Genomic DNA, 24,753 nt, shown 5'->3' with positions numbered 1-24,753 from the left:
AACCAGGTCACAGGTTTATCTGGGGGCAGAACACTCTTGGTTCTCATCCCCATGAATATTGTGTTTTGGCAATAGAAACAGCATTTGAAAACTATCAGAACAAACATAGTACAACTATCTATATGCTAAAGAGTCAATTCAATAATAGTATTGCTTGTCTGTCATGTCGCATACCAGACCCTCTCTCTCTATACTAGAGTACGGCATAGCAGTATAACAGAGCAGCACACCAGGCATCCTAAAAAGTATACAGTTAATTCCTCTCTCAACTCCATACATACCATTATATTCCGTCCAAACCACCATAATCAGTGGCTCTGAGGGAAGACAGTTGCAATAAATCCTGTAGTAAATTATACAAGGGTATAGTTGTTTAGATCTGTAGGAGGAGAAAGCCAGCAATACATTTGTTGGCTTCTGCAGACCCAAAGAGGGCCTCAACCAACTGACTTTCACCGTCCAAGATCCATTCTGTAAGCCTCAGAATAGCAAATCAGAGCCAAACACACAAACTTATAAAATATAATAGCATAAACATAGAAACATGAGAAATTCAAACAGAAAATATTAGCATTCAGCTGGAACTGAACATATTATAAACATAAAATAAGTCCAGAGCAGGAGTCATATTTCTGAGCAACATTAGTCTCAAAGAAAACAATGTACGCAGACCTGTAACAAGAGAGAAACATTAACCTGAGCATGTTTCCCCTCCACCCTTAAATTAAAGTGCTTGTCATCTTGAGCTTGTAGGTCACTCAGGGTCAAGGATGGCTGTTGCGGATACAAGCAAACCAGTAGAATGCGCTGGATCTGAATTTGGTGCAGGGCTCCAAGTAGGAGAAATGTGCTTGCTATTGGATGGTCTTTGTGGCAAAGGGCGCCACTCCAAAGTGGACGTATTGAGGGAGTTCATTGGATTCGAGGGTGCGGCCGGTGGGTCTGCAGAAGACTTTGCAACCAGAGATGGATGTCGACCTCTGGTCAGAGAGGTGTGAGATCCCAATCCTTCAGAAGCTGTTGGGCCCTGGCGGGCGTGGTAGCTGCATACAGATGACCTTCCCTGTGGGTGAGGAGCTTTGTTGGATAGCCCCACCTGTATTTAATGCCATGCTGTCTGAGAGCTTTAGTGATCTCTCTAAAGGTGGCTCTCTTATGAATAGTAAACTGAGATAAGTCCGGGAAGACTTGAATATTCTGGAACCAGTCAGGGAGGGAAGTGTTAGAGAACATTGCTTTAGCAATCTGCTCTTTATAAGTAAAAAAATGGAAGGAGCAATGACATCCTGAAGCTTTTCAGCTGGAACATTTCGACCCCTGGGGAGTCTATGAACTCTGTCTAGCAAATTTTCGCTAGGAAGCTGTGGGGATTTTAGGTAACTACAAAATTCAGTTAGGAAGGGTTCCAAATCTGAAACAGAGATCTCTTCAGGTATCCCCCGGAAACTTAAGTTATTACGGCGGGAGCGGTCTTCCATATCCGCCATCTTAGCTTCCACTGAATCAAGCATATCAACCATTATTTGCGAGTGGTTTGATAGGTTGGCTTGCTCCACCACTAGGTCTTCTTGTTTTTGCTCTAGAGCTTCAACTCTCTCACAAATTACCCCTATATCCTTCCGTAGGTCTGCTACAGAGCTCTTAAAAGTTTTAGTGAGGGAGTCCTGAAGGTTGTTAAGTTTCTGGGTAATTGTGCTCACAATTTCAGATGCCATAGTTGGTTCAAGGTCAGGAGCTGTTTGGGAGCACTGATCAAATAGATCCCTCTCCAGTGGAGAGTGTAAGATAGGGTCTTCTGAAGCAAGCGGCTTCTCCAGCTGAGATTTAGGTTTAAAGTGATCTGCCACAGATTTTTTATATTCTACTTGGCTTGTAGTTTTTCTCCTAGATCCCTGCGGCATGATAGTAGGCCTGCACTTCAATGGCCACAGTTTAACTGAAGTGAAGATAAGAATATCAAGGAATAAATATGTGCTCAAGGTGATGTTATCTGTCTGACATAAGTAGTATAGGCCTTGACTGTATTGGAGAGGGGCATAAGATCCCCTTTCCCCCAACCACCGGACTAATACGGCTCCTACATGTTTACATTACTGAGAGTTCAACAACATAGAGAGATAGTATATTGAGCCCTTAGGCCTTCTATGGAACACAACTTAACAATGAGCTTCAACAGTATATGACTTCCAGCTCCTGCTGAGAACAGTTAACAGTTCAGTCACAGTGATCCAGTCTGTTTCAGACCTTGTAGTTACAGTTTTACTAAAATGTGTCCTGCTACACTCTTATCTTTTCAGGTACCTCTAGGAAATTTAATAAATGAGGCTGTAATTAACATATTAGCCTCAGGACCGCTTTCAGTACTAGCCTGTAGGGCAAATGATGGAATATGGTGTGTAGAAGCAGGCTCAAAAAATGGGTGAGCAGCCCTGATAAAAGAGTCTGTATTCTCTGGGAGTCAATATATAGTACATTGTGCCCTTGTGGTGGGTTGTAAAAGGGTGGTGAGTAAAGGTGTTCAAGGGGTGTTGGAGGCTTTACCCGGTATATATAAATAATAGGAGGCAGACGATGCCCAAAAAAAAATAGAGCAAAAGTACCTGTATCCTCCACGAGGTTGTGCTCCTACTAGTAGTTTCAGCCGTTCTGGTCAGATGGGCTGGAAGTCGTCCTCGGAACACAGCAGGACAGAGCGAGTGAGAGGGTGCTGAATTAGGAGCGTGCGTATGGGGCTCCTAGTTGGTTTAACGTTGCACCGGGATGAACAGCCTCTAAGAGAAACCACTTGCAAGGGTCAAGCTTGTCGGCATAGGGGCCCGTAGGCCCAAGATGGCGCCCGTTCGCGCCTTTTTCTTCTGACACTGCAGGGTAAGAGGAATCTACTGTATCTGGGGCTAAATTTAGAGAACCAAGCTCCCGATAGCACCCGGTCTTCCCTTGTAGCTAAGTATGCCCTAGGGCTCTCTCCGGTCTCACTCACCAGGGGCCTCTGTAGTGTGTAGTACTGCAGCCTTAATAAGGGACGCCAGAAAAACTTGTAGTGCTTCGGCTCTATGGGAGTGTAGCCGATAAGTGCTCCGGAGCGGATCCCTGACCCTCCAGAGCAGAGTGTAGAAGGGAGTCAATCTTCAGAAAGGAGCTGCTAGATGTAATAAGTAGGTCGCCGGATCGGATCCCCAACCCTCCGGGGAATATAGTCTCTCACCGTCTCTCTCTAGCCGGGATGTTTTAAGGCCAGGGTTTAGTATATGAGTCTGGAAACACAGGTACAGACTCTTGAGCCTCCGATATCCTATAGCCAGAAGTTTATGTACTTTCAGTCCGGTTTTATCTGCCAAAAATTATTAAAATTGTGATATCTGGAGCGGAGCTCCTGTAAAACACGTCCTGTATCTCTTGCGGTTAACTCCGCCCCCCCCTAAATTGGATTTTTTTTTTTTAAATTGCATACTCTGAGTTAAGAAAGTTTCATTTTGACTTGAGTGTCCCTTTAAGATAAATAATTCTTGAATTACGCTAACGAAGCGTTACACATATTTTGCACTCCAATGTTCTTCACATAGAATAAAATGTTTAATTTTTAAATATATATTTCTATATATATAAATCATATCGTGGTGAGAAAAAAATAACATATAAATATAATTAGAGATGACCATCTAAAGCCAACAGATAGGCAGATGTCAATGCAGATACATTAGAGTAACTGCCTTCCCAGTGTCCATATGCATATAATCTATTGAAGAGAGTAAGAATTCAGCATATATTAATATTAGAGGTCATTAAAATAAGATTATGATGCGCTATCTCGGCCGCAGACAGCACGCCATTAAAATAACATAATTAAGCATGAACCCTCAAAAATCTATACTCACAATGCTTAGAAATCGAGAGCCCAATCTAAAGCAGAATATTGTACTCTATGTGTACTTGCTCGAGGGTTAAGCTTGGACTGCTTCAAACTTTTCTGAGCAATGAGATGCTGTAAGGTACTGTATACTACTGAACCCAGATAGGGGTATAAATGAAAATGGTGGAGTTCTATCTACTAGTGCAGAGCTTTCCAAACTTTTTAAGTTGGTGACACTCTTTTTAGACCTACATCATTTCGCGACACAGTAATTCAGTTGTACTTGCAAAAAGGAGGTTAAACTAACTTGTTTTAAGAGATACGGACACATACATGAATTATATAATAATGAAATGTATTTGCAAGTAACAGTATGTATGTGCAAGAATTAAAAAAAAGTTTAACACCAATAGCTACTTGATATTTTAATGGGATGTATGAGGTTGATGGGATGAACACAGTTTCTTTATATTTGGTGGAATATTAGATAAAGACACTCGCATTTCATCATCAAGCATTTCTGAAGATTCCACTTCCTATCCATATATCAAGAGCAGGAGCAGCAATGCACTACTGGGAGCTATTTAAAAAAAAAACCCCACTGACTTCAGCTCAGCATTTAAGCTGCCGCCCTCAGAGCTCGGTGAGTCCGATTGACTACTGCCCGTGCTGCAAACACACTGCTCTCCCACTCACTGACTACACATGCAGTCACGAGCCAATTAAGAAGACTACACGTGCAGTCAGGAGCCAATGTGCCGCCAATGGGAATAGTTTCAGTTCCTACTGAGCTACGTCAATAGGTTAAGATCATTTTTGTCCCCCTAGGTATCAATCACGTGTCAACCATGTGATATGCATAGCAGGCAGGTGGAAAGTCAGAAACCAAAAAAAAAAATGTAAAAAAATTTGTGATGAAGCAGGGACACACCTACACACTGCTGCCGACACACTAGTGTGTCCCGACACACAGTTTGGAAAGCACTGTACTAGTGTATTAGAATGTATTTCATAAGGGACTGTAATAAACCATCAGAGGTTTATAATTGAATTTCGCCAAAGCATTACGTACACTGTCCATTGTTGGCTAACATTTAAATGTTTAACCCTATCTAGTCTTACTCATCTGAGGATATCCAGCCAATAATAATGGTGTTGTGAACAGCTAGTACTATGAGTATGTGTTAATGTACTTAACTATAATCAGTAAAATTATGAATTCCAATTTCTCTAGATGGTCATGAAGGCTACCGATTGTAAACTTTTCCTGAAGAGTCATTTTAACATATTATATCGTACTATATATGGATCATAACAGGTTTGGATCCCATAACAGATAAATGGCTAAATGGCAGCTTAGTTAGGGCATATAAAAAAATAATAATAATAAGAAAATATATAGACATGAGGGTCAAATAATAAGGTTAATACCACCAAGTCGAATAGTTATAACTGATGCATATGAGTAAAATTACTAAGCAGGCAAACATCCCCTGCTGAATCATAATAATATGCTATAGCTATAGATCAGAACAGGCTTAGTTTGGATTAGAAAGAAAATAGATAACATAGGTATCACAAATGACTAAAGAGCAACTTATCTAGGGCAAAAAACATGTGGATGACATAAAAAACGTAATACCACTAAATCCAATAGGTATAAATGAGGCGTATGGATAGAATAACTAAGTAAGACAGTTTGAACAATCTATAGCTAATTATGTATACTTCAAACAGACCTGTTCTAACAATAATATCATGTAATGGTACTAGGGATTCACCCTAGCTTCTTTCAAGCCTAGCAGTCCCGGCCATGAGTCATATATATTGGTCTTCGGTTCCCACTCAACCCACTCCGTGCCGGTCATCTTGAAAATGACTCACTTGGGTGTGGAGCCCTGAATAAAGGAAACACTTGTTCCATGGGTTGATTACTTCTGATCGTCCTATTTCAGAAGGGCTACGGCTTCCTTGGGCGGTAAGGAGTTCTCCACTAATTTTTCCTCCAGCTCGGTCACAGTCAGGGGTGGATGAATAGGGGGAACAGATTGGGAATTTCAGATGTGGTAGATCCAATGCAGGTCCATCTCTGTTTCTCGGCATCGGGCTCAACTACAACTCTGGTATCAAATAAGGTAAGCGTTCTCCCCTGTTGGAGCAGAGAGTGCCTCCACTTGCCTCTTATGTTCAGTTCCAATCAGCAACCCAAGTATAGGTGGCTTCACATCAGGGGTCCAGGTTTCTGTGGCTACATGGCCCTCTAGTTGGGAGTCCAGGATGAGTGAAGGTTTTTCGTTAGCTGGGCTTGCATCGCCCTTCTGGTTGTAGGGAGGGAAAATCTTTATGTTAGGCACCCCTGTCTTTATAGAGCACAGGCCTACGGTCTAGTTCTCCTATATGTGTGTAGCAGGTATTTCCTATTGGTTTGTAGGAGTTAGAAGTCTTTTTTGCTGGCCAAGCCTGACCAGGAATGCATAGCTTTGCAATTATATTAGCTAGATGGAACTGCTGTGGTTGCGGATTTTAGGAGCAGTTTACATAGTTCTACCTCTAGGCTCCGGTAATGGTCCTGTATAAGCTGCACCATCTTGCTTTCCCACATGTTTAGGGCCTCCATATTTGGACCGATACTTGTATAGCTCCCCTTCAAGAAGTTGATTTGTCTGGTAAGATGGTTCCCTTGTTTAGTTTAGTAGGCAGTCTATTAAAAACTGTTGTACCCCGATATACAGGGGGGGGAGTTGGGATCTTGTACAAAGGCTGCCGCCTAAGATCTCAATGGGCCAGATCTGGGTCCTATAGGTCATAAGCTCTGAAAATTGAACATAGTTCGATGTTGCTCTTCTCTATCTAATTAAAGATGACATGGATGTTAGTAGATATTGCAGAATCACTGCTTAAATTGGCGGATTGCACAGGTCCTTTTAGGAGCCACAGATATTGCGACCTTTGATGGCTGCTAGCCACGCCCCCTACATTGTCTATTTATTATGCATGTATTCATTATACTATTCTACTGTGTCTAGTGGTCCTTTAACGTAGAAATTGTGTAGATTTGGTTGGATTTTGTGCATCTATCCCTGTTGCCAGTATGATCTTTACTCCGTCCATTGCTACAACAGCTGCAAGTCTTTAGCATTTGCTAATTTTTGAATTGAAACTTATGAGCGTAATTGCATAGTAAAGTATGTTAAAAGAATGTATTTCCTAGGCCAGCTAGCACTACAATTGGGTCAGTGTTTATTTCTTGAGTCTGAATGTTTTTTTGTGAGTGTTTCTTTCGGAATACTTTGTTGGTTCTCTGTTTTAATCACACATTTTCTGTGTTATTTGTCGTCTCTGCCTTTTATGTCTAATTTCTTTAATTTACTTTAAAACACATTTAAGCATTTGCCAGAGTAATGGGAAAGTCATTGTAAGGCTCTCTGAGTCAGACAATCTTAACCTGATTCTTTTCATTTATGTCTTATTCTTTTTGGAAATAGCGATGATAAAAAAATATTGACATAGCACATGACATATATTTGACAAGTATTATTTCATTGTGTAGAAACAGAGTGGGTTTGGATAGCATTACTGTGTTAAGAATTACAAAATGAGTTCTTACACTTGTTCATGTATAAGACTTGAAATAGTGCTGCTATAGTTCTCTTGCAAATTGATAACGTTCTTGTAAAACTGCTGCCATAAAATGCTCCATGCACACTGCACCAAGAGAAATAAGAAAAGTTGATAATAGAAATAAATTAGAAAGTTGTTTAAAAGTGAAAGTTCTCTCTGACAAAGTTTGGGTTTCATGTCCCTTTAAATCAGAAAAGATTGAAAAAAGACCTAAAAAAAGCCTTCAGAACAGTAAAGATAAGTGGGGCCGATTTATCATGGCCTGAATGGGGCCAGATACATCTGTTTCCGCGTGAGCCTTCAGGCTCGCCGGAAGCAGAAGTTAAAAAGCAGCAGTCTTAAGACCGCTGCTCCTTAACTCGTACGCCACCTCTGAGGCGGCGTACAGCAATCAGCCCGATCATATATCATCGATTTGATTGACACCCCTGATAGTGGCCAACCTGCAGGGGGCGGCATTGCACAAGCAATTCACCAGAACTGCCTGTGCATTGATAAATGCCGACAGTGTATGCTGTCAGCATTCAGCGTTGTCGGGCGGACATGATCGCTACAGCGGATCATGTCCGTCCGACTCTTAACAAATCAGTCCCATGATGTGTGAAAAAAATGGTTTTAAAGAGGTAAAAAGCTTTGAAAACTATTTTAAGAAAAATCATGTAAAAATGTTGTGAATAGTGATTTCAAAATATATTGGAGTACCCATGTTGAAATATGTGTTTAATCCCTTTAAGGAAGGGAAACACATAGAAAGATTTTCAGGGTCAGTAGTGCTAAACTATTATGCACTAAGTGATTTTGCATATTTATTATTTAACCCTTTCAGTGCTAGCGACGACTGAGCCGTCGCAGAGTTTCCCTCTAAGGTGGTAACGACGGCTCAGAGCCGTCGCTAGCACTCTCCCCCCTTGAGGGAGATTTGGGGGCTCCTACCCCCTCCTACCCTGGTGATCGGGCCTGTATAGTGACAGGCATCGTCGGGACTTCACGTTATGCGAGGTGACATCACGCGCAATGACGTGAAACGTCACCGCACAACTTTATTTAAAATAGACAATGTTATCTATAGGAATAGGGGGCATGCTGCTTAGAAGCCTGTATCTCAGGCATCTAAGCAGCTACAGACCCCCAAGACCCACTGTTGGAAAGGTAATCGCCTAACCTTTCCAACAGTGTAAGTCTTGCGGATCTATAAAAAAAAGAGTTAAAAAATATTTAAAAAATAAATACATTTAAAAAAAAACTTAAAACAGCTTAGCACCCAGGTGGGAAAGTGCTTAGCACATAAAAGGTTAAGGAGAGATTGTAGTGCAAAAATAGCATGCTCTTATAAAGTAGAGAATGTTATTTTTGAACTACTACGTGCCTTTAAATAATAACTGCAAAATCCCTTAGGTGAACTAAAAATGTTTCTAGATAAAAGAGAGTATCTCAACATTTCCATACTTCCTGGAATTTATTTATTAGCAACTTTGAACATGAATGTTTTAAATTAAACCAATGGAAGATTATCTATTCCTAGAACCTATCTTTCTTAAAAGGTCAACATCAAGATTTATGAACCATTGGTCACTGAGACTTGTACCATTAATAAAGAAAATTAGGACTTCAGAGATCACATGGGTTTGTGTTGTGCTGGCAAGTATCGAGACAACCTAAAACAAAGATGGAGAACACAGTTCTGAGTATCATGAATATGAGACCTGTGTAAACATAGTAATTAGTAACTGCCAATATACAATATCCTAAATAAAGCTTATTTCCACCAAAAAATACTTCTTACCAACTACATTTTAAACAAAATGTTGATCATGAATTTAAATGCTTAGTAATCTTTACAAGGAAAAAAAGTGAGAATGGAAGTTCTTAATATGACCCAAAACCCCAAATTGGCTTTTATGATTTAGATAGGGCATACAGTTTTATGAAAATGACTTCATTCTCATGGTATCCTTTGTTGAAAGAGCTGCAATACATTACTGGGAGCTAGTTGAACACATCTATGGTGAACAAATGACAAGAAGCATTGTTGTGCAGTTCCCAGTAGTGCGCTGCTGCTCCCAAGCTCTCCTAGATATGCTTTTCAACAAAGGATACAACAGAACATGACAAATGATATAATAGAAGTAAATTGGACAGTTTTAATTGCATGCTCTGTATACATCATGGAAGTTTAAATTTGACTTTATTGTACCTTTAATTAATCTGCCTACTAACTAATGAAAGCTATGCATCTTGAGCAGATACTAGAATTTATATGAGAAATACAATGTTAAAACTTGAGTGAAAAGGACAGTTAAAGGGAATGCTAAAAATAGTTGGTAGCAATTAAAAAAAGTCACCGTTCACCTCTCTTAACGTTAATTGGTGATGAAAATGAGTTGCAATCATATTTCTGGGAACAAAGTCTACAAACACAATTCACTTTTGTTTCTTACACTAATCTTGTCTAACTATATCTATGTGGTAAGTCTACAGCTAACAGAGGCAGCAGACCTGAATGCGCTTTTCCCGCTGCACATTCTCCAGCCAAATTTTACTACAATAAGTTTCAAACACTTTTCAATGGTTATTGCACAAAGCATTTTGATAAATATTTACAGTCATTTTGTATGATTGTTTTCTTTGTCAATATTTTGTCACGATTTCTTAAGCCCATTAAGCTTTGGGTGTGATCTTTGGAATTTACCTGGCTTGTAAAACACTAGCAATTGCACTATTCTGTGGCACTGAACCTAATTAAGTCATTTGTGTACAATTAAACAAGCAAAGATTTGCACGATGCTCTGGCAACTGTGACTTTATTGGAAAATTATTTTTGTGTTTCATTCATGGCTGCATTGCACGTTGGGGAATATACTTTTTATTTATTGTTTTAAAATCTTTATTGAGTATCAGCAGGAGAATAAAAGGATATTAAATATAAAGTGGCCAGATGTCCCTAATTTTTAGGGACACTCCTTAATTTGGTCAGCCTGTCTCTATTTTTTTAAAGAGTTAACCAATCCAAATGATAGCAGCACCACAATAATAAAGTAACAAAAACTTTATTCCGCCAGAATTAAAATTGACAATGTTTTGGAGCTCAGTCCATAAAGGGACACTGAACCCAAATTTTTTCATTTGTAATTCAGAAAGAGCATGCAATTTTAAGCAACTTTCTAATTTAATCCTATTATCATTTTTTCTTCGTTCTCTTGCTATCATTATTTGAAAAAGAAGGCATCTAAGCTTTTTTTTGGTTTTAGTACTCTGGACAGCACTTTTTTATTGGTGGATGAATTTATCCACCAATCAGCAAGGACAACCCAGGTTGTTCCCCAAAAATGGGCCGGCATTTAAACTTACATTCTTGCATTTCAAATAAAGATACCAAGATAATGAAGAAAATTTGAAAATAGGAGTAAATTCGAAATTTGTTTAAAATTTCATGCTCAATCTGAATCACGAAATTAAATTTTTGGGTACAGTGTCCCTTTAATCATGTCTGGACCAGTGTTCCATCCAAGGACAGTTTTGTGAGCAACCCAGCAGTGAAACAGTTAATTAGAGCAATTAGCAAACACTACACAATGTACACTGCAATATGTGGTTCCCTTATTAACTGTTTCACTGCTGGGCCGCTCATGAAACTGGCCTTAGAGGGAACAATGATCTAGACATGATTAAAGGGATACTAAACCCACATTTTTTATATCATGATTCAGATAGAGCATGCAATTTTAAGCAACTTTCTAATTTACTCCATTTTCAATTTTTCTTTGTTCTCTTGCTATCTTTATATGAAGAAGCAGGAATGTAAGGTTAAGCTACGGCCCATTTTTGGTTCAGCACCTGGGTAGAGCTTACTGATTGGTTTACTACATTTAGTCACCAATCAGCAAGCGCTACCGAGGTGCTGAACCAAAAATGGGCCCCGCACTTAAGCTTAGATTCCTGCTTTTTCAAATAAAGATAGAATGAGAACAAAGAAAAATTGATAATAGGAGTAAACTAGAAAGTTGCTTAAAATGTCATGCTCTATCTGAATCATGAAAAAAAAATGGGTTTAGTATCCCTTTAAGGACTGAGCTCCGAAACGTAATTTGGATTGGAAATTTTTAAGGGTGTAGGTGCTCTACTCCAGTAGCCTGCATACCATTGAATATAATATATCCAAGTGCTGTTATTTGTCTTTTTGAACTTTTTAAAGAGCTAATCTATGCTCTCCTGAATTTGCCCAAATGGGTTTCCTGTCCCTTGTCCTAATGTGTAAATGACAATAACCAACTTCACTTTCACCAAAATAAGAAGCAGTTACTTCTCCAATCCAGCAGGGGTTGCTGCTGAATATCACCATTTACATTCCCAGTGACAGCAGAAAGTAGTTATCCACTTGCTCTTTGCCTTATGGAGGATGACTTGCTTGAAGATGGTAGAGGTGGGTAGAATAAGTCTGGTCCACTTTTTACTGTAAGCTTCCACTTGCTTTTACTGACAAGCAGGGGGACAGAGCTATGGCAGCCCCTAGTGGCTAGTGAGGCAGGATAGCTCTGGCGGTCTTCATAAAGGTGATCAATGCATGTCTGCTATTGCTATATCTGTGCTAGATACAATGTGTGCAGAGGAGATATGTGTTTTGGGCTGGAGCACGTACAGCTACAACATGAGCTGGCATACAGACAGGTGACAACCAATGATAACTTGAATAAATGATGCTACAGAAAGGATATTTACCTTTTGAAAGGTTTTGAATATTATATGGACCAGTGACAAAACTCAGCTTGTTGTGGACACTTTGAAGAAAATGTTAGTGACTAAGGTAAACTTGTATTGAGTATTAATATGCTAAGGCATATTCACATCTCTAACAAATACAGCAGCTCTTCTTGATTAGAGTATGAACACTGCTGATTTGCATTCTCAATTCCTTGGATATCTTTTTATATCCCTTTCCTGTTTTATACAGTTCAACTACCTTTTTTCCTGCAGATCCTTTGACAATTCTTTTTCTTTCCCCATGACTCCAGAAATGTCAGTTCAGCACTGGATGAAAGATGCAAATTGTGTGCATGTTATCAGGCCAAAATTACCAGGGTATGTAAACTTTTGAACAGGGTCATTTGGGTAGTTTCTGTTGTCATTATGATTTAAAAGGAGTAAACACAGTTGATTGATAATAAATGGCTTCAGCCAAACACTAACCATGAGTGAAAGAAAAGTTTTTGTGTTACCATTCATATTCTCTGAAAAATGGCCAAGAAATCATAAATTCTGCCAGGGTATGTAAACTTATGAGCACAACTGTATGTCCATGCTTTTAAAAAAAAAGATACCAAGAGAATAAAAAAAAATGATAATAGAAGTGAATGTGAAAGTTGTTTAAAATTGCATGCTCATATCCCATTAAATAGACATGAAATCCAAAATGTTTTTTTATGATTCAGATAGACCATACTATGTTAAACAATTTTCCACTTTACTTCTATTGTTACATTTCTGTTATTCTCTTTGTATCCTATGTTGAAGGAACAGCAATGCACTACTGGGAGCTAATTGAACTCTTCTGGTGAGCCAATGACAAGAGCTATATTTGTGCAGCAACCAAAAAACAGCTATCTCTTAGCAGTGCATTGCAGCCCTTCAGCCTATATAGGTATGGTTTTTATAAAGAAGAAATCAAGAAAACAAAGCAAATTCGATAACAGAAGTAAATTGGAATGTTGTTTAAAATTGCATGTTCTGTCTGAATCATGAAAGCTTAACTTTGACTTTATTGTCCATTTAAAAGTGCCATAGATGGTAGAAATTAGGTATACAAATAGTAAATTAATAAATAAGTTGATGTTTTTTTTACTATTGACCTTTTTCCTATAAACTTGCAACCATGAACAATGATATTGCACCTCTGTAGTGTATCTATTGACCTATTATAGTATATTATATAACCTAAAGGGAATAAAAGCTTTGATTTTTATTCTGTAACCTTTTCCCTGTAATTTAAAGTTGTGGATTTTCCAACCCTAAAAGGTAAAAGAGCACATTGCAGGCTTCACAGGCCTAACCTTGTTAAAATCTGGTTTACTGTTCATCTAAGTTACATTAATCAACAAACACAATCTGTTTGAACTAATAACTTATTGTATAAATTATTGTATTGTTCTTGTTCATACTGAATATATCATTCAAATATTCACAGTATAGGTTGCAAAAAGTATGTGAATCCATAGGCTAATGGCTTCAACAAAAGCCAATTTGGAAATTGGCAAACCTGGTGTCAAATTAATGATACGAGATTGGAAGTGTGGGTTAGAGCTACATTGACTTATACAAAAGTACTTAAACATTTTAAGTTTGCTATTCACAAAATGCATCTATTGATGTGAACCATGTCTCACAAAAAATAGCTCTCAGAAAAAACTGCAATCAAGAATTGTTGCTTTGACTAAAGCTGTAAGGGTTACAAAGTTATCTTATCTAGACATTCCTCTGTTAGACAAATTGTATATACATGGAGACGATTTAGTACTGTGGCTACTTTCTCTAGAAGTGGCTGTCCAGCCACGATGACTCAATGGGCACACCGCACAATTTTCAATGAGGTAAAAAAAAGCCTAGAGGAAGAAATCATTAGAACTTGTTAAAATCTCTGTTCATGAGTCTACTATACAGAAAACATTGAACAGGCAGAAGAAAGAAGCTTCTTTGCCTAAAATAACATTGCTTCGACCCTACTGGGAAAATGTTTTATGGGCTGATGAAACTAAAGTTGAGTTGTTTGGGAAGAACACGCAGCACTATGTATGGCGTAAAAAGAGCACCTCATAACAACATAAAAACATCATCCCAACGGATAAGTGCGGTGGAGGGAGCATCAGATTTGAGAATGCTTTGCTGCTTCGGAGACTGGACCACTTGCCATCATCGAGGGAAAAATGAATTCCCTTAATTCAAGATATTGTACAAGATAATATCAGGGTGGCTGTGCACCAGCTGAAGCTCAGTAGAAGTTGGGTGATGCAGAAAGATAATGATCCTAAACATTGAAGTAAATCCAATACAGAATTGCTTCAATTAAAGAAACTCCGTCTTTTGGAGTGGCCTAGTCACAGCCCAGACCTTTACCCCATAGAGATGCTGTAGAATGATCTCAAGAGAGCTGTTCTCGCCAGACATCCTAAGAAAATGGCTTAGCAGTTCTGTAATGAAAAGTGGTCCAAAATTCCTCCTGAACATTGTGTAGATCTAACCCGCAGCTACCGGAAGTGCTTGGTTGCGGTTATTGCTACCAAAGGAGGTTCAACTACCTATTAAATCCAAGTGTTCACTTACTTTTTCCACAGCACTGTGAATGTTTAATTGGATGTGTTCAATAAAGACATGCAATATTATAATTGTTGTATGTTGTTATCTTAAGCACATTGTGTTTGTCTTTTCTTGTGACTTTGATGAGATGAGATGACATTTTATGACCAATTCATGCAGAAAACCAACTAATTCTAAAGGGTTCACATACTTTTTCTTTCCACTGTATGTTTCTTAATTGCAGTCTGTCTTATCATTTCTGATGAAGCCAAGCAATGAATATGTTGTTAAAATGATAGTGACACATGCTGTCTTATGCAGACTCTGAAATTACCATATCATTTGGTAGGTGGATTGAGTTTGAGCATTGAAAAACAATTGCAGCACATAAAAATGTAAATCTGTTCTAAAAATGTTCCGACTTAATTTTAATCTATTGGGTGAATTAAGAAACATATTATAATTTAAGATGTTTACTGTCCCTTTAAAGGCAAAATGCCTGTAGGCCAAAATATTTGTCCCATTGAATATTTTAGCCTAAATACCCACCCACAATATTTAAATTTATGATTTAGTTTCATAATTTTTATGCGTAGTGTACTGTGATGCTTTTCATTCATTTGGTTGTAATGAGAGATTTTACTTGAATCAAATATATTTATTACAGCATTGTCAATCATGAGTAATAATGATGATACATAATTGTATTTGACCTCTTTAATGTCAAGTATAATGATTAGAGAAGTGTCTTTGTAAATTGCTGCTTTAACATGAAATTTTAATAGGAAAGAAAAGATCTGTTCTGTTGTAAAGAAAAAAGGAGTAATGAAGGAAATGTCAATAGAGTATGATTGGGTTTTAGCATGAATTTAAATTAGATTGCATGAGGATGTCACTCAAATAATAATATATACAGATGTATTTCATTAAGCTCAAATGTATGCGGTTGTAGGGTTTTAAAGAAATAAATTACATTGTGAAAAAACTATTAGATGCTTACAGAAAGGAGACTTAAAGGGACTGTCTACTTGAAAATTGTTATTGTTTAAAAAGATAGATAATCCTTTTATTACCCATTCCCCAGTTTCGCTTAAACAACACGTTATAATAATATTATTTCTCTTGTTAAGTGTATCCAGTCCACGGATCATCCATTACTTATGGAATATATTCTCCTTCCCAACAGGAAGCTACAAGAGTCCACCCACAGCAAAGCTGCTATATAGCTCCTCCCCTAACTGCCATATTCAGTCATTCTCTTGCAAGCCTCAACATAGATAGGAGGTCGTGAGAGTCTGTGGTGCTTTCTACTTAGTTTATTCTTCAATCAAAAGTTTGTTATTTTTAAATGGCACCGGAGTGTGCTGTTTATCTCAGGCAGTATTTGGAAGAAGAATCTGCCTGCGTTTTTCTATGATCTTAGCAGACGTAACTAAGATCCATTTGCTGTTCTCACACATTCTGAGGAGTGAGGTACTTCAGAGGGGGAATGGCGTGCAGGTTTTCCTGCAGATAAGGTATGTGCAGTAAAATATTTTTCTAGGAATGGAATTGACTAAGAAAATACTGCTGATACCGAAGTAATGTAAGTAAAGCCTTAAATGCAGCGATAGCGACTGGTATCAGGCTTATTAATAGAGATACATACTCTTATAAAAATGTGTTTTAAAACGTTTGCTGGCATGTTTAATCGTTTTTTAACATATGTTTGGTGATAAAACTTATTGGGGCCTAAGTTTTTTCCACATGGCTGGCTTAAATTTTGCATAGAAACAGTTAACTGAAGCTTCCCACTGTTGGCTGTGGCAGTTTGTTGTGTCTGTTTTTAAAAACGTCTATGTCATTTTTTTTTTTTATCTGTTTTTTGCATTAACGGGTTAATCATCCATTTGCAAGTGGGTGCAATGCTCTGTTACCTTATTACATGTACTGTAAAAATTTCGTTTGTTTTACTGCCTTTTTTTCACTGTTTTTCAAATTTTGACAAAATTTGTTTCTCTTAAGGGCACAGTAACGTTTTATATATTTGCTTGTTAACTTGATTTAAAGTGTTTTCCAAGCTTACTAGTCTCATTATTAGTCTGTTCTAACATGTCTAACATAGAGGAAGCTCTGTGTTCATTATGTTTTAAAGCCATGGTGGAACCCCATCTTAGAATGTGTACCAGATGTACTGATTTCATGTTAAACAATAAAGATCATTTTTTGTCTTTAAAAACATTATCACCAGAGGATTCTGTCGTGGGGGTAGTTATGCCGACTAACTCTCCCCACGTGTCAGACCTTTTGACTCCCGCTTTAGGGACTCACGCTCAAATGGCGCCAAGTACATCAAGGGCACCCATAGCGTTTCTTTTACCAGGGGATTTTGTCGAGGGGAAAGTTATGCCGACTAACTCTCCCCACGTGTCAGACCCTTCGACTCCCGCTTCAGGGACTCACGCTCAAATGGCGCCAAGTACATCAAGGGCGCCCATAGCGTTTATTTTACAAGACATGGCAAAGGTGGTGAATAATATTCTGGCAGCAGTATTAGTCAGACTACCTGAAATTAAAGGAAAGCAGTTAGCTCTGGGGGTAGATACAGAGCATACAGACGCTTTAAGAACCATGTATGATACTACCTCACAATATGCTTAGTCTGTGGGTGATTTTTTTTTTTTTTTTTTTGACTCAGGGAAGATGATTTAACCTGATTCTGATATTTCTACATTTAAAATTTATGCTTGAGAACCTCCACTTGTTGCTCAGGGAGGCTTTGGCTGCTCTGAATGAATGTGTACAATCGCAGGGCCAGAGAAATTGTGTATACTGGATAAATAATATGCAGTGCCGGTGTGTACTGATGTTTTTCCAATACCTAAAGAGGTTTACTAAATATTTTTTTTTTAATAAGGAATGGGATAGACCAGGTGTGCCGTTCTCTTCCCCTCCTATTTTTTAGAAGAATGTTTTCTAATAGTTACCACCACACGGGACTTCTGGCAGACAGTTCCTAAGGTGGAGAGAAGAGTTTCTACTCTAGCTAAGCGTACCACTACCTCTGACGAGGACAGTTGTGCTTTTTAGATCCAATGGATAAAAAATGTTTATTCAACAGGGTTTTATCCTGCAGCCCCTTGCATACATTGCTTCTGTCACTGCTGCTGCGGCGTTCTGGGTTGAGTCTCTTGATGAGGCTTTACAGTTAAGCGACTCCATTGGATGAATATATTTGACAAGCTTATGCTAGCCAATTCCTTTGTTTTCTGATGCCTTGTTCATTTGACTAGACTAACGGCTAAGAATTCTGTTTTTTACTATACTGGCGCGCAGAGCGCTATGGCTTATATCATGGTCAGCTGTCGTGACTTTAATAAATAAGCTACTTAACTTCCCTTCAAGGGGCAGACCCTATTCGGGCCTGGTTTGAAGGAGATTATTGCTTATATCTCTGGAGGAAAAGGTCATGCCCTTCCTCAGGATAGGTCCAAATCAAGGAAAAAAAAAAAAAAAAGTCTAATTTTCGTGCCTTTTAAAAACTTCAGGGCAGGTGTGGCATCCTCTTCCTCTAAGGCAAAACAAGAGGGAATTTTTGCTCAGTCCAAGGCGGTCTGGAGACAATCGGACCTGGAACAAAGATAAGCAGGCCAAGGAGCCTGCTGCTGCCTCTAAGGCAGCATGAAGGAACGGACCCCTATCCGGTAACGGGTCCTATAGGGGGCAGACTTTCATTCTTCGCCCAGGCGTGGGCAAGAGATGCCCAGGATCCCTAGGCATTGGAATTTATATCCCAGAGATATCTTCTGGATTTCAAAGATTCCCCCCCAAAAAAAGGGGAGATTTCGCCTTTCACAATTATCTGCAAACCAGATAAAGAAGGAGGCATTCTTACATTGTGTACGAGATCCATCCAGTTCCAAGAGAGGAACAGGGACAGAGTTTTTACTCAAATCTGTTTGTGGTTCCCAAGGAGAGGGAACCTTCAGACCTATTTTGGATCTAAAGATCTTAAACAAATTCCTCAGAATTCCGTCATTTAAGATGGAAACTATTCGTACCATCTTAACTATGATCCAGGAGAGTCATTAGAGGACTACAATGGATTTGAAGGATGCTTATCCTCACATTGTGATGCATAAAGATCACCATCGTTTTTCAGGTTTGCCTTTCTAGACTGGCATTACCAGTTTGTAGCTCTTTCCTTTGGGATATCTACAGCCCCAAGAATCTTTATGGAGGTTCTGGGGTCGCTTTGGCGGTCCTCAGACCGCGGGGCATAGAAGTGGCCCCTTATTTAGACGACATCCTGATACAGGCGTCAAACATCCAAATTGCCCAGTCTCATACGGACGTAGTACTGGCATTTCTGAGATCACATGGGTGGAAAGTGAACAAGGAAAGAGTTCTCTATCCCCAATCTCAAGGGTTTCCCTCCTAGGGACTCTGATAGATTCTGTAGAAATGAAAATTTACCTGACGGAGTCCAGGTTGTCAAAGTTTCTAAATTTCTGCCGTGTTTTTTCATCCCATCCGCGCCCTTCGGTGGCTCAGTACATGAATGAAATCGGCTTAATGGTAGCGGCAAGGGACATAGTACCGTTTGCACGTCTACATTTCAGACCGCTGCAACTATGCATGCTCAGTCAGAGGAACGGGGATTACACAGATTTGTCCCCCTGTTAAACCTGGACCAAGAGACCAGAGATTCTCTTCTCTGGTGACTATGTCGGGTCCATCTGTCCAAGGGTATGACCTTCCGCAGGTCAGATGGGACAATTGTTACAATAGATGCCAGCCTTTTAGGTTCGGATGCAGTCTGGAACTCCCTGAAGGCTCAGGGATAGTGGACTTAGGAGGAGACCCTCCTTCTAATAAATATTCTGGAACTGGGAGTGATATCCATGCTCTTCAGACTTGGCCTCAGTTAGCAACTCTGAGGTACATCATACTCAGTCGGACAATATACACGACTGTGGCTTACATCAGCCATCAAGGGGGAACAGAAGTTCCCTAGCGATGTTAGAAGTCTTACAATAATTCACTGGACAGAGACTCACTCTTGTCTATCAGCTATCCATATCCCAGGTGTTGAGAACTGGGAGGTGGATTTTCTAAGTCGTCAGACTTTTCTTCCGGGGGAGTAGGATTTCCTCCGGAGGTCAAGACCAAGCAGGAGAGGGCTTTGGTGTTTTTGACAGCGCCTGCGTAGCCACGCAGGACCTGGTATGCAGATCTGGTGGACATGTCATCCTTTCCATCACGGTCTCTGCTTCTGAGACAGGTCCCTCTACCTCAGGGTCCTTTCAACCATCTAAATAGAATCAATCTGAGATGGACTGCCTGGAGACTGAACGCTTGATGTTATCAAAGCATGGCTTCTCCGAGTCAGTCATTGATACCTTAATACAGACATGAAAGCCTGTCTCTAGGAAAATTGAACATAGATATGGTGTAAATATCTGATTGTTATGAATCCAAGGGTTACTCATGGAGTAAAGTCTGGATTCCCAGGATATTATCTTTTCTCCAAGATGTTTTTGAGAAAAGGGTTGTCAGCTAATTCCTTAAAAGGGGACAGATTTTTACTCTGTCTATTTTTTGCACAAGCGTCTGGCAGGTATTCTAGACGTTCAGGCATTTGGTCAGGCTTTGGTTAGATCCAAGCCTGTGTTTAAAACTGTTGCTCCGCCATGGAGCTTAAACCTGATTCTTAAGGTTCTTCAAGAAGTTCCGTTTGAACCTTTTTTGTTCCATAGATATCAATCTTTATCTTGGAAAGTTCCTTTTGGGTAGCTAATTCCTCGACTCGTAGAGTCTCCAAGTTATCTGTGTTACAATGTGATTCTCCTTATCTGGTCCTTCGTACGGATAAGGTAGTCCTGCGTACCAACCTGGGTTTTTTCCTAAGGTGGTATCTAACAAGTACATCACTCAAGAGATAGTTGTTCCATGCTTGTATCCTAATCCTTCCTCAAAGAAGGAACGTCTATTACACAATATTGGACGTGGTTTGTGCTTTAAAGTTTTACTTACAAGCTACTACAGTTTTCATCAAACGTTCACCTTGTTTGTTGTCTATTCTGGACAGAGGAGAGGTCAAAAGACTTCAGCAGCCTCTCTGTCTTTTTGGTTAAAAAGCATAATTCATTTAGCTTATGAGACTGCTGGACAGCAGCCTCCTGAAGGGATTACAGCTCATTCTACTAGAGCTGTGGTTTTCACTTGGGCCTTTTTTAAATGTGGCTTCTGTTGAACAGATTTACAAGACGGAGTCTTGGTCTGCGCTTCATACTTTTCAAATTTAACAAATTTGATACCTTGCTTCTTCGGAGGCTATTTTTGGGAGAAAGGGTTTTTTACAGGCAGTGGTAACTTCCGTTTAAGTACCTGCCTTGTCCCTCCCATCATCCGTGTACTTTAGCTTTGGTATTGGTATTCCATAAGTAATGGATGATCCGTGGACTGGATACACTTAACAAGAGAAAACATAATTTATGCTTACCTGATAAATTTATTTCTCTTGTAGTGTATTCAGTCCACGGCCCGCCCTGTCACTTTAAGGCAGGTAATTTTTTCATTTGAACTACAGTCACCACTGCACCCTATGGTTTTTCCTTTCTCTGCATGTTTTCGGTCGAATGACTGAATATGGCAGTTAGGGGAGGAGCTATATAGCAGCTTTGCTGTGGGTGGACTCTTGCAGCTTCCTGTTGGGAAGGAGAATATATTCCATAAGTAATGGATGATCCGTGGACTGGATACACTACAAGAGAAATAAATTTATCAGGTAAGCATAAATTATGTTTTTTACCTCTGTGATTACCTTGTATCTATGCCTCTGCAGACTGCCCCCTTATTTAAGTTCTTTTGACAGACTTGCATTTTATAATGTAGGGAGTGGTATACACAACTGCACACCACACCCTTTAGGGTGCGCCTCCCTATTACCAGAGATAAAAATAAAAATAAAAATAAAAATAGAACCTAGACAGATAACAATGTACTAAAATATTAAGCACTAAATACAAACAGTTGCACAGGATAGAACACCAGAACAGTGAACTATACAGTAGGTATAGGTATGTAAATGTCCATTCATCCAACAAGTCCCACTATATGGAGGCAGCACTCTGTCAAAGGATGGTCGTCCTGATGGTTAGAAACTGCAAATAGAAGAACACAGAGGCGCCACAATGGCCCAGTACCACCAAAACAGAGAGATAAGTGTACAGAAGGCACTATATATACTCACAAACATGGAGCACCCAGATGGTGCTAATGGAGCAGGCTGAAACTTCACAGTAGTCCAGCTCACTGATAGACCTCCAAATAGATCCAGTCGGTGTTCCTTGAAGGCTTAGGCCTTAGATCCTATGCCTAGAAAAGGGAGAGGCAAACCAACATGGCCTAGTATTGTTTGAGCCCAGGGAGAATAAAACCCTAATGGGTATACTCACAGGAGATAAAGCACCTCCAGGTGCAGTAACAGCAAGCTGGAACCACAAGTCGCCCAGTAGACAAACCACAGCAAGCAGTCCTCGACTTCCAGTAGTATAACGTTTTATGGGAGAGGGCTATATATAACCCCACAACATGTTATTGGGTCAAAATACCACACAAGCAAGTGTATAAAAAAGTAAAAATCTTTAATAACACAGCGACGCGTTTCTCAGCCGCCTACGGGCTGTTTCATCAGGCTATAATCTGATAATATGATTATAGCCTGATGAAACAGCCCGTAGGCGGCTGAGAAACGCGTCGCTGTGTTATTAAAGATTTTTACTTTTTTATACACTTGCTTGTGTGGTATTTTGACCCAATAACATGTTGTGGGGTTATATATAGCCCTCTCCCATAAAACGTTATACTACTGGAAGTCGAGGACTGCTTGCTGTGGTTTGTCTACTGGGCGACTTGTGGTTCCAGCTTGCTGTTACTGCACCTGGAGGTGCTTTATCTCCTGTGAGTATACCCATTAGGGTTTTATTCTCCCTGGGCTCAAACAATACTAGGCCATGTTGGTTTGCCTCTCCCTTTTCTAGGCATAGGATCTAAGGCCTAAGCCTTCAAGGAACACCGACTGGATCTATTTGGAGGTCTATCAGTGAGCTGGACTACTGTGAAGTTTCAGCCTGCTCCATTAGCACCATCTGGGTGCTCCATGTTTGTGAGTATATATAGTGCCTTCTGTACACTTATCTCTCTGTTTTGGTGGTACTGGGCCATTGTGGCGCCTCTGTGTTCTTCTATTTGCAGACTTGCATTTTAGCCAATCAGTGCATGGGAGTGAGCACAATGTTATTTATATGACACACATGAACTAGCACTGTCTAACTGAAAAACTGTCAAAATGCACTGTGATAAGAGGCGGTTCAACGGCTTAGAATTCAGTTTCTGAGCCTACCTAGGTTTAGTTTTTAACAAAGAACACCACCAAGAGAACAAAGCAAATTTGATGATAAAAGTAAATTGGAAAGTTGTATAAAATTGCATGCCTTATCTAAATCATGAACGTTTAATTTTGTCTAGACTGATCCTTTAAGGATATTTTTAGGAATTTAAAAGACATTAAACTAAAAATAACTCTTGCATAAAATATTTCATTAATCATAGAAAAAAAAACAATGTATATATATTTTTATCCTATTTTACCTTTGGAAATGTGTTAGACTGGAAAGCACATTGCATAGGTAAATATGCTGTTGCCTGCCCTGCATTGTATGTAGACCAGGGCAGTAGCTAATTCAGCAAAGGGGACCAATACAATGATACAAATAGTTTTTCATGTAGTGTATCTTGGGTTGCCAGCTGCAAGTATAAAAATACTGGTTGGGTGATTCTAAGAAATTTGTAGCTGTGGTTGTCATAAGATTTAGACTAGAGCCTATATTTTCTGCTACAAAAAGTCCAAATGAATCTAACTGAATAAACATACTTTGTGTACATACTGGTACAGAAGCTGCAATGTGGCAATACTAGAGCGTAAATAAAAATCTGTTTGCACTCCATGAAATGCATAATATTACATCACATTCTGAGTTGTATTATTACAGTTTGGTATATTGGTGAATATAAAAAAGTGTAATAAAAGAAAGTGTTAAAGAGAGATAAACATTTGTTAGATAAAAAGATAAGTTGGATAATAGCAGAAGAGCTACTGAATGAGCGAGGACTAAGCTGGAGCTTGTATATGCAGCATTCTGTTGCAGCTAATCAGAGACTCATCGGTAGACAATGGCTGATCTTATTCAGATTTTTTGCCTTGTAGAGATAAGCAGGGATTTGGGGAAATACTTCCCATCCCAACCATGCCAGATCTTGTTGCATTGTCACTGGTCTAAAGGTCTTCTTACTGTCCCTCCCACAGCCTATCCCCTGTCTTTGTTTTAAGGGCAGTACAAACTTTGCCCATGACCTGACTCCACTCAACCCTACCTCTACTCCAATCAGTCTCCAGGGCACAGCCGAGCTCCATCCTTCCTGACTTCCTGATGTAGCGCCACCCACTAAATACATATTGGACACTTCCCACAAGTCCCCTTCACCTCCCTATCCTGGAAAGCCTCTAAAAAATATTTGGTGGTATGGAACTGATTTTATGCTTGTTTTCCTGAAGTAGAAGCTTCACATTCCTTTATAAACACTTTCCATTTTGTCTGTCTCTGACTTTTTTTAATTGAACTTACCTTTGGGAGGATGCTGTTCTATGTATTAAACATTTGTAAAGAATTATGTTTTTTTTATTATTACTTTACAGGGACAGTAAACATTTCTTGTTTTTCTGTAAACAATTAGGTTATCCCACACTCCCTAAAGAAGCTAAAAAGCTAATTCTGTAACCTATGTTTATTTCAAATGCTGCAAATAGCCTAAATGATCTATTTGATTGCTTAGTTCAGTAGATACACTCATTTACAAACAGCCCTTATTGGCTACAATTATGGGAGATTAGATAAAGATACTCATCAGGGTTCTAAAAAACCATCTAATAATTTATAATGTAATAGTTTTAAATG

At 39.2% G+C, this 24,753-nt stretch overlaps 1 protein-coding gene across 1 annotated transcript in view; it reads left to right on the top strand.

Annotated features, from left to right (window-relative positions):
• GLIS3 (GLIS family zinc finger 3) overlaps nucleotides 1–24,753 on the top strand; it is a 591,890-nt gene that overhangs the window by 28,068 nt on the left and 539,069 nt on the right. The window lies entirely within an intron of this gene.

This window comes from Bombina bombina, chromosome 2 (assembly GCF_027579735.1).
Source record: "Bombina bombina isolate aBomBom1 chromosome 2, aBomBom1.pri, whole genome shotgun sequence".
Lineage (NCBI taxonomy): Eukaryota > Metazoa > Chordata > Amphibia > Anura > Bombinatoridae > Bombina > Bombina bombina.
This window is presented reverse-complemented; position numbering and strand designations above follow the sequence as displayed.